At 44.5% G+C, this 11183-nt stretch overlaps 1 protein-coding gene across 3 annotated transcripts in view; it reads left to right on the top strand.

The window, feature by feature from the left end:
* Nucleotides 1-9005: 9005 nt before the first annotated feature.
* Nucleotides 9006-11183, top strand: part of Nab1 (NGFI-A binding protein 1) — a 43840-nt gene continuing 41662 nt past the window's right edge. The window contains exon 1 of one of the 3 annotated variants that reach the window (XM_040752669.1): nt 9006-9168. The gene's annotated coding sequence lies outside the window, so the exon portion shown is untranslated. Of the gene's footprint in view, nt 9169-9413; nt 9559-11183 lie in introns of those variants that run through there. The other 2 variants (XM_040752667.1, XM_040752668.1) reach the window with 2 other exon arrangements.

Raw genomic sequence — 11183 nt, 5'->3', positions numbered from 1 at the left:
ACCACCTTCTCTACATTTTTCTTTAAAAATGGTTGTAGACGTAAACAATATAGATCTTAAATTTTTATTTTATTTTACTTTATGAGTATTGGTGCTTTGCCTGCGTATCTGTGGGAGGGTGTTGGATCCCCTGGAACTGGAGTTACAAACAGTTGTGCGCTACCCTGTGGGTGCTGGGCTCAAATCTGGGTTCTCTGGAAGAGCAGCCAGTGTGTTCTTAACTGCTGAGCCCCTTGGTTTTGAAAGTGCAGGAATCACCAAAATGTTTTAATAATTAAAAGCAACAGGTCCTCTTCCCAGGGGCTATCTCACTCTACAAGTCACAACACAGGTCCTCTTCCCAGGGGCTATCCCAATGTACATGACACAGGACAGGTCCTCTTTCCAGGGGCTATCCCACTCTACAAGTCACAGCACAGGTCCTCTTCCCAGGGGCTATCCCACTCTACAAGTCACAGCACAGGTCCTCTTCCCAGGGGCTATCCCACTCTACAAGTCACAGCACAGGTCCTCTTCCCAGGGGCTATCCCACTGTGCATCTTTTAGGAAGCTGAGTACCAATGCAACAACTAAAGGTGCAGAAAAAACCGTGAGCCTTGCCTGTGGTCCAGAGCAACTTTCAGGGATGCCGAAGTTGTAGTGAACTGTGCTGGCCATGTAAGGATGGTACATCTTGACCTTCAAGGAGGACAGAAACATGTAAGCTGGCATTTCGGAAATCACTGGCAATGGCTTGATATTTAAGGGCCCCATGGCATAACAATAGAGACATGGGCTTTGGGATCTGATTCTTGGCTTTGTTGTCTAGCTTTTTTTATGGGACTTAGTATTTTAGTAGTCTGCATTTTAATTTTAATTCCCTCTTTGTGTATATGTGTGAGTGCATGCATGTGTGCGCATGAGTGTGTGTGTGTGTAGTTCTCCCTGATGGTACTGGGCTGGCTCCAACTATCAGTCATTATTAATGTTGAGGCCACATTAATGCTGAAGCCATGAGTGTAGATATCCAAGGACACCTTCAGGTGTCCTCCCCTTCCACCTTGCTTGAGGAAGGATCTCTGTTTGCACAAGCAGCTTAGGCCCATGAACTTCCAGAATCTCTAGTCCAGATCTCCTACATGGCTGTAGGAACCCTAGATTTACAAGTGAGTGCTACAGTACCCAACTTTATATGAGATCTTGGGGTTCAAAATCAGGCCCTCATAGTTGCCCAATGTAATAGTTGCTGTTATTCAAGTTAAAAGAATCTAGACATACCTGTGAGGGATTTTCTGGGTTAGCCTCTGGGCTTGCCTGGGAGGATTCTCTTGATTAGCTTAACTGATGTAAGAAGGGCTAGCCTCAGTCAGGCAGTGGTAATGGTGCACACCTTTAATTCCAGCACTCAGGAGTCACAGGCAGGAGGATCTCTGAGTTCGAAGCCAGCTTGATCTACAAAGCTAGTTCCAGGACAGCCAGGGCTACATAGAGAAACTGTCTGGAAAAACAAAGAAAGAAAGGTTTGGGCCCTGAACTGTACAAAAAAAAATGGAGAAAGTGAGATGAGCACATTCATTATTTTCGGCATCCTGGTTGTGGATATGGTATGACCAACTGTTTCAAGCTCCAGGAAATCTGACTTCCTGGCTACAATGGACTCTATCCTTGAACTATGAGCCAGAAAACCACTGTTAGTCAAGATTTCTATTGCTGTGATGAGACACCATGAACATAGCAACTCTTATAAAGGAAAACATTTAATTTGGTGGCTTAGTTTCAGAGGTTCAGTCCATTATCCTCATGGTTGGACATGGAAGCCTGCAGGCAGACACAGTACTGGAGAAAGGGCTGAGGATTCTACATCTTGATCCACACACAACAGGAAGTGAACTGTGTTCTACACTGGGTATAGATTGAGCATAGGAGATCCCAGAGCCATCCTCACAGTGACGCACTTCCTCCAACAAGGCCAAACCTCCTAATAGTCCCACTTCCTTTTGGGAACATTTTCTTTCAAACCACCACATTTCACTCCTGGCCTCCATAGGATGGTAGCCATATCATCATGAGAAACATACATTCAGTTCAACCTCAAAAGTCCCCATAGTCTATAATAGTCTCAAACTTATTTATAAGTCTAAAGTTGCATGTCTCTTCTGAGATTCATGCAATCTCTTAACTGTAATCCCCTACAAAATCAAAGTAAAAAAGCAGATCATATACTTTCAACATATATCGGCACAGGATATATATATATATATGTATATATATATATATATATATATTACCATTCCAAAACAAAAGGAGGATAGTAAGGAAATACTGGACCAAAGCAAGACGGAAAACAATCTGGGCAAACTCCAAATTCTCCATCTCCATGTCTGATGTCAAAATCTCCTCTCTTCATATCTCCAATTCATTCAGCTTTGTTGACTACAACACACTTCTTTCTTTTGGGCTGTTTCCACTCCCTGTTAGCAGCTCTTCTCCACAGGTATGCCACGACTCTGGCATCTCTGGCACCTTAGGGTCTCCAAGGCAATCCAAGCTTCTCCTTCACAGCTTCATGCAATGGCCTCTCTGGGCTTCCATTCAGGGACACCCCTGACACATGTCTGGCCTCAATGGCTTTCCTTAGTCAAGGAGGAAGATTCCAAAGCCTCCTTCTATCTTTGCCTCTAAAACCAGAACCACATGGCTGAAGTTGCCAAGTTCTGCCAGTTGCTGGACTGGAACATGGCCCCCTCATTCATTTACATCTTCACCAGCCTTCTGTTTTCAGTGGTTTCCTTCATTGCCTAAACTAGGCTGTCCTACAACTGGATCTGTAGACCAGGCTGGCCTCAAACTCAGAGATCCTTTTGCCTCTGCCTCTAGAGTTCTGGGATTAAAGCCGTGCACCATCACACCTGGCTCTAAGATTTCCTTTAATTACTTTTCACAAGTTGGAAACTAAGATGGGTGAGGTCTTGCCCTGAGGTCATCACTCCCTTTTTCCATTTTTTAATCTGTTTATCTCTTTGAACACAGGACTTAACTCCATTCTACTTCCTGGAGCTCCTTTTCTCCTCAATGTAAACTTTCTATTTTTCTTTGCTCAGTTTGCTCCTTTTCACTATAAATCTTCATTAGAGACAACACTAAGACAGATTATTTTGTTTTGAGATTTCCTCTGCTAACAGAATTAATTCAAATTTCTTCATATTAGTCTCAGACAAGGGCAAAAAATACTCACACTTTACCAAAATATCATAAGAATGATCTCTAGACAACATACTAAATTCTCCTCTGAAACCTCTTGAGCCAGGTCCCCACAGTTCAAATCTCCCTCAGCACCACTGCCTCCCATGTTCCTACTAGGGTGGCCCATTAAGACCCACTTAAAGCATTCAACTACTTTTCTAATCCATAGTCCCAAAGTTCATATTCCTGCAAATAAAACAGTGATCGGGCCTATCACAACAATACCCCACTTCTCATACCAACTTGTGTTACTTAGGGTTTCTATTGCTGTAAAGAGAAACCATGACCACAGCAACTCTTATAAAAGAAAACATTGAATTAGGGTGGCTTACAGTTTCAAAGGTTTTGTCCATTATCATCATGGAAGAACCCGGCAGCATGCAGGAGACAGTGTTTAAGGAGTTGAGAATTCTACATCTTGATCTATAAGCAGGAGGAAGAGTATTAATGGAAGTTTCTGTCCTGCCCAGTCCCACAGCCATTTAGTCCCAAATAAACACACAAAGGCTTACATTAATTATAAACTGTTTGACCTATTGCTCAGGCTTACTACTACCTAGCTCTACAACTTAAATTAACCCATAATTCTTATCTATGTTAGGCCATGTGGCTTGGTACCTTTTCTCAGTAAGGCATTTTCATCTCTGCCTTTCCTCTTCCCAGACTTCTCATCTGGTAGTCCTGCCTATAATTCCTGCCTGGCTACTGGTCAATCAGCATTTTATTAAACCACTATGAGTGACAAATCTTTACAGTGAACAAGAATATTATTCCACATCAGAAGTGAACTGTGTTCTTCACTGAGGATAGCTTGAACATAGAAGACTCAGAGCCCACCCCCACGGTCCTATACTTCCTCCAACAAGGCCACACCTCCTAATAGTGCCACTCTCTCTGGGAGCCATTTTCTTTCAAACCACCACAACCCTTTGTCCTTTAAGTTGCTTTTGTCTGGATACTTTGTCGCAGAAACAGGGAAGGAATGTGTATGCACAGCAAATACTTTATCTATTAAGCCACCTCCTTAGCCCCTACAACACGTTTTGATACATACACACTACAGGATGGTCAAATCTAGCTAAGCAACATACCTACTACTTAGCAGTCGCTATTTTTTGTGATGAAAATATTTTGAAGATTATATCATATTACTAATTCTGTCGTCAAGTTGTACAGCAAATCTCCTAGATTTACTCTTCTTTCCTAACTGGTATATCCTTTAGCCAACCTCTTCCCACTCACCTCCAGCCATCCCAGCAACTATTAGCTATCATTGTGCTTTTTCTCCTAGAAGATCAGCTTTCTGAGATGCCACATGAATGAGACTTTAAGGTATTTGTCTTTCTGTGCCTGACTTATTTTGTTTAACACAGTGTTCCAGGTTCACAAACAGTGTTGCAAATGGACAGGAGTTTGTACCTCTTATAAAGACTGAACAGTATTTTATTGTGCATATACCACATTTTCTTTGCTCATCCACCGATAAGAAACTGTAGTGATTCCATACCTTGGCTGTCAAACACATCTGTCTGACATTGATTTCATGTCCTCTCAGTACATTGCCAGTAACATATATTGATAATTGATAATTGACATATGATTTGGCAATTCTATTTTTGAATTTTAAGGAAACTTTATATAGCTTTTCATCATTTACCTTTCTTAATTACAAATTTCACAATTTGCTTTCCTTAGCTGTTTTCTTTTTATACATTTGGGTTTACTTTACTTAAGTACATTTATATAAAAGATATTTTGATATCTTTATTTCAGTGAATTTCACTTGCCTCAGTAGAGGACAACCTCGAAAGGGAAACAATGTTTTCAAATTCTAGCTACAGACTAAGGCCTGCCAGAGGCTCTGAAGGAAACCTGGTATCTCTTTCTCTCTCGTTCTTTTTTAAGGCAGAATTTAGTAAGTGTAAGAGGATTAGAGGCAGACTGCACCAACTTGGATTTCTCCCTTCAGAGGACAGAAGGAGAAGTGTAAAGGGGATCATTTTCTCAGCATGTAATTTGCTGCTATCTGACGCCACCATCCACCACAATCTTGATTCTTCTGGGCCAGTTTCCCATGCTCCGGAAGCCATTAGAAGGCAGGGAAGGGGCAGAACTCATTTGCTACAAGCCAACCTGTTTTCAAAGGTGCGCTGTTTGTGCCCATTGGGACTTTTTGATGGCATACATTACATCCTTTTATCATTTTGAATTCCCATCCAAAAATTATAATTTCTATACTCTGAAGAGAAAATTTGGCTTCTTTCAGAATAAATATTAGATTTGGCTATGTGATATGACACATTTCACATTGGTTAAAATTAGCAGTAGAAGAGAAAAAAAATAGCTCCTGAATCCATCTTTATCAGGGAATGATAGAAGCTAAGACAATAGCCCAGAAGTGGGCTTTCAGATTTCTTAAAAGTGTTTTCAAAACTTAGAACCATCTAGATTTAAGTCAGGAAAAATAGTTCTGCCTACCCCTGCCTTTGGAGATAAGGAGTAACCCTGGGATGCCTGCAGATGGTGTTCCCAAGAATAAACATGAGCTAATAAGGGATGATGGACAATACTTCCTAGGCTACTTTCCAAACTACTAAATCTGAGCTCAGAATACGTTGTATTTAACCACCTTTGCAATTTGTTTAAAGAAAAGAAATTTGTGCCTGAAAATATAATATGAATTATTCCAACAGTCAGACACTATTTTGGAACTTATTGTATTGTAACTTATTGTAAACATATCCTTACCCTCAGTATTTTATGGAATGAGTTACACATTTGCTCAGAAGTAGATAGCATACATTTTAGATTCTTCTTTTAGGAAATGAAATTCATACTAAGAACATCTACAAAGCACACAAGAAGTTATTTGCTAGTAAGTTCCTCTTTTCTCTTTCATTTAGTTACTCAACAAGTATTTATTTACTAGTATGTGTCAGCCATTGTTTGGTACACACACACACACACAGAGAGAGAGAGAGAGAGAGAGAGAGAGAGAGAGAGAGAGAGAGAGAGAGAGAGAGAGAGAGAGAGAGAGAGAGAGAGAGGAGAGGAGCCGTAAACAAAAGACCAAGACACAGAAACATCTGCCAATTAGAGATGGCAGATGACATCCCAGTAAACTCCAGGCTCTTTCTGGAGTATGGGCTGAGACAGGATGTTTCCATTTTAAAGAACTTGAGTTGAATTTCACTGTGACTTGTGTTTGAAGGAGTGTCCATGAGGATGGTCCTATTGCTAGTCCATGCATATGTGAGAGTATATAGGAAATAAAACACGAAAAAGAAACAAATCATGTTCCTTGGCTTTTTGGCTTTCCTTTTATCTCCTTATTTTTTGCTGTTTTAGAGAAAAGTTCTGGGAGTAGACCCATGATTTAAATTGGTTATTTGTGGTCCAAGAACTTAACCTTAAACTCGGTACTTGATTAGTACTTAGTAGAAAAAAAATGAGTAACTTTGGCATACAGGTATTTATGGCAAAATCAAAACATAAAAAAAAAGTCATTGCAGGGATCCTTTAACAAAAGATACCCAAATGGTCTCAAGAGGAACCGTTTGTGTTGCCATGTTCTCTCAGAACTGCCTGGGACTGCCTCCAAGAAATTCTGAAACTGTGTAATCTCTCCCAGAGGACCTTCAGAGAAAAATCCAACTCCATAGCTGCTACCTTGCAGAGTGGATCCCTTTTCCTACCGTTAACCAAGCACTAGGGCACCAGGGGGTGGTTGAAGACCCTGCTGCACTGAGGCCAGGGAGGCAGTGGGTGTTCAGGGACCAGAGGGTGAGGCATGTGACAGGAGTTGGTGCTGGCTCCTCCGAGTTGTCTCACATCCAGGTGAGTACCTCAGTTCTTTCCCAGCAGTCGTTGACCCCAGTGTCCTCATGCAGAACTGGATGCCTAGAAGCTTAAATTTTTCTCTTTCATTTTCTTTCCTCCCACCAACTCCCCCAGCACCATAGGGCATTTAAGCAAATCAAAGTGGGCCTAGAATGCCATTCTTACTGTGGGAAGAACACACTATCTAATGTGCCCAGAAAACAAACAAGGAAGGACTTGAGTGTTTAGCTGTAGAAATACCAGCTACCAGTCAATCTCTGGTCACATTTCCTTATCTGTATCACCTTCAGCACGGCAGGTCCACGGTCTGTAGAGCATCGAATGCGGTCATTCCAGGGAAGGTTATGCAGTGCAGGTGAAAACCAATAGCTATGTCCCGTAAAGTGCTCCCCACCCCCACCCCAGTTTTTCAAAACCAACAATGTTTGCAAGCCATCAGGGTTCCTGTGAAGAATTAGAAGAATTTTGTGGATTTCATTGCTCAACTACCCATTAACCTCTACCTTTCCACACCAGCCAAGAAACTGTCTCAGCAGTCTGGACTTCACTGCAACCACCCAAATTAGCTTTCCCTTTGGAGAGCTGGGCCACAGCTGCATACACCCTGAAAATTAGAGTGGTGGAGAAAAACTGCCAGTAGTGATTTTTTTCCTGAAAAATTGGAGGAACTAAGCATATTTATTTAAAATACCAACTATTCCAGATAGACCTTGTCAGTAACAGGGAAGATATTTCAGTTTAAATGTACATATATGCATTTAACAACGTAGTTATGTTTATATATTTAAGTAATATTTATTCCGTTGACATCACTCATTTATAGAACATGTTTTTACAAAAACAAGAAAAGGTTTATTTAATAAGGTCTTTTTCTTTCAATATTATCATCCCGTCCATTGTTGCAACATAAAGATGTGGTTGAAGAATTTCTCTTCTCAAAGAATGCCTTGTATCCCCTTCAACCAAGTAGGCACACTCTGGGAGGCCAGCCAGGAAGTGGGAACAGCCTCCTATATAAAACTAGATTTTTATATGTACACTAAAACAGGATTCTACCTGTATTACAGAAGGGCATACCATTAAAACTTGAGTACTTCTTTTTTTATTTTGCAAAGGAAGGCAAAAATATATTTAATATTTATTTTTCTAATTTCTGGCAATCGCTTCAATTTTGAAGGTGCTTTAATGCTTTCTTCGACTAGAAAAGTTTATGCAAAGCAAGCTCAAAATTTCTACAGCGTGCGTGCCTTAAGAACTCTATTTTGACACACTCCAGGACAGCACCGGTGGTGTCATTTGCTTACAGGAAGCCAACAGGGACCAGCCATAGGTTTTTCAGAGGGTGAAAGTTACCAGGCCAGAGGGTTCCCTTTCCTCCCTTCTCAACCCAGGCCCAGGCGAGGGTGGGGACAGGGCGGGGTGGGCGAGGTGGAGCCCCGCGGCACCTGTGGGCCAGCTCAGTGCGCGGCCAGCTTGCCCAGCGCGGGTGGGGCGGCCCGGGCACGTTCGGCTCTCAGTCCCCCCGCTGTCCCCCCTTGTCCCTCCCGCCCCGTACCCGGGCTGGCGGGCGCGGGGCTTGGCAGGCAGCTATGTCTGCGGCACCACGGCCGCATCCTCCCCGGGCCGCGTCCCCGCGCGCCCACCCGCGCGCTCCCAGCTGCCGTGGGAATGGGCCGCCCCCGGGACCGCGCCGAGCCTCAGCCCCGCCGGCCCCCACCCCCGCCCCGCGGCCGCCCACGCCGGGATCTGCGTCACTCGGCCGCGCGTGGGCGGGAGCCGGAGCGGCGAATGGAGCAAGAGCGGAATCTCCCGATGTGACAGCGCGCGGGGCGGGGGCGGGGGCGGCGGAGGTGGCGGGGGAGGGAGAAGGGGAGGGAGGGGCGGCGGGAGAGGCCGAGGGAGGGCGCCCCGGGCCGCCGCCGCCCGCCTCCGCCTGAGCCTCCGCCCGCGCGGCCGAGCGAGCGCCGTCGGGGCGGGCGGGGGACGGAGCGCGCGCCCACCGCGTCCCTGCCCCCCTCGATGGGCGCGGGGGCGTCCCGGTCGCTGCAGCCGCCGCAGGAGCCGGGCTGAGCCGTCGTCGCGGAGCGCGCCGCAGCCGCGGGCCGCGTAGGTACCGGGCGGGCCTGGGGCTGGAGCAGGGGGTGGGGGGCCGCGGGCGGGCGCGTGGCTCCGCGGGGCTGCCGTGTCCTCCCGGGCGGGGGGCGCGGGCCGGGGTGGGGGTGGGGGCGCCCGCCCGCCCGCCCGCCCGCTCGCCCGCGTGGGGAGCCAGCGCCGCCGCGATCGGGGACTTCCTAAAAGTGCCGCTCAGTCTCGGTTTTCTTCCTGTTATCCGCCCCTTCCTACTGTAGTTCTGTTTTCAAAGCGGAAGGAGAGTTTTTGCTTGGAAGTGGCTCGCAGAAACTTGGCACCCAGGTGCAGGGAAGCTAGATCGCCGAGCCTCTGAGGCTGAGTGGGGAGTGTGCAGACACGTGTAGGACGTAGAAGCTTTGGATGCAGGTGTGTGTGTGACCTTACGGGGGACAAACGCCGAAGTACGGTCCAGCCGGAGATCTGCAAAGAGGCTCCTGGGGGTAGAGCTGGAATGTGCGTTTGTAGGTTGCGCAGACCAAGTTTTGCAGCGGCCGACCAGGAGGAACCATGTCCTGGCTCAGGGAGGCTTGGGAAATTTTGGAGCGCCTGTTAATTTACAGTTTGATCCGAAAGAGCTGGTTTTGGAGTAACTTGTCACTACTGATTGGTTTGCCAGTGACGTGCCTGCCAACTTTAAGGGAGTGCAAAGATCAGACTCTCTGAGGGAGATTCTGGGATCTCGTTTAAAAATATTTTGGCAGTTTTAATAGGTAATATTAGATTGCAGAGGAGCCGGATTTGAAATAGATTAGTCACATCCGAAATGCTTCGCTGTTTTGTACACGCAGCAAATTACCCTTTTTAAGTATTCACTTTTTTGAAATTTCTTTCTTTGTGGAATATGTTATGATATTTATAATTCCTGTTCCGGCTTTGAGAAGAGATATTGGAAAGGATGCATAGGCTGCTCTGGGTGGGGGCTATCTTCCCGAGGTTGAAAGAGCTGCCTCACTCTCTGCTTATGTGCCAGTACAAGCGACTTTGATTGAAGGATCCTTCCTCCACCTTGCATCATTTGAGACGTTTAGTTCTGTCCTTTCATTAAGCGTAAGCAGATTAGTAAGGATGTTGTTGAGAATTTGTAGATGGCCATCAAGGTCGGCTTTCTTCATCCCCGTTTCCAGTTCAGATATGGAGAGAAAATAATCTCAAGGAACCTTAGGGCAATTTTTGTTTGTACTTTTTTGACGTGAACATCTTTGCACTACTGTTCTGTGGGGCTGTACCAGTAGCAACCGTAAATAAAACACTGAGGCATTGGATGTTTTTATCTCATTCTGTCCCTTGGATGTGACTATATTTCAGATGACCAATTCTTAATATCGATATGGCGGAGACAGGAAATTTTAATGAGCTGTTATGTCTAATAAATTACATCATAAGTAAATGAATGTAATTGTATAATCTTAACCAAGCTACAAGTTTTCCTTTTGTGTTTCGGTTAGCAGCAACCACTGCCCTATAGAAAACCTAGCCTGTAGCTAAAGCATTTCATTTTTCCTTCACCTTTAAGGCCATAATTTATTAAAATTTGTACTGTAGTTGCTTTGAAAGACAAAATTGTGAAGTGAGGCAGAGCTTTGAAGAATCTGTTTGATGAACACATTTTAGAGGAAAAATTGGTTGGGTGGAAACAAGGGTGTTAGATTTTTGTGTTTGGTGACTTAGAATCTGTGCTAGAGTTAGGCCTTAACTTTCATTGTAATACACCTGTTTTTTTGTTGCGTCTGTTTTTAGAGAAAAGCTCTGTATTTATCATAATGTGAAGCTGTTCTGGATATCACAGGGCCATCATATATATTATGACTTTCATGAAAGTGACCATTTTATGAACAGTTTAAGATCTTACTAATATTCACCTCCTGTGTGTGTGCATATTTCATTGTGGATTTTATCAGATGTATTGCAGAATAAAAAACGGCAACTCGAGTGTAGTGTAAGGTTGCTAGCTGCTTTGCTTGGGTCTCACTTGCTTCTTTTGATCCCTTGAG

The sequence above is a fragment of the Mesocricetus auratus genome, unplaced genomic scaffold (genome assembly GCF_017639785.1).
Source record: "Mesocricetus auratus isolate SY011 unplaced genomic scaffold, BCM_Maur_2.0 Super-Scaffold_100010, whole genome shotgun sequence".
Lineage (NCBI taxonomy): Eukaryota > Metazoa > Chordata > Mammalia > Rodentia > Cricetidae > Mesocricetus > Mesocricetus auratus.
Note: the sequence above shows the minus strand (reverse complement) of the source record. Positions and strands in the feature narration are given on the sequence as shown.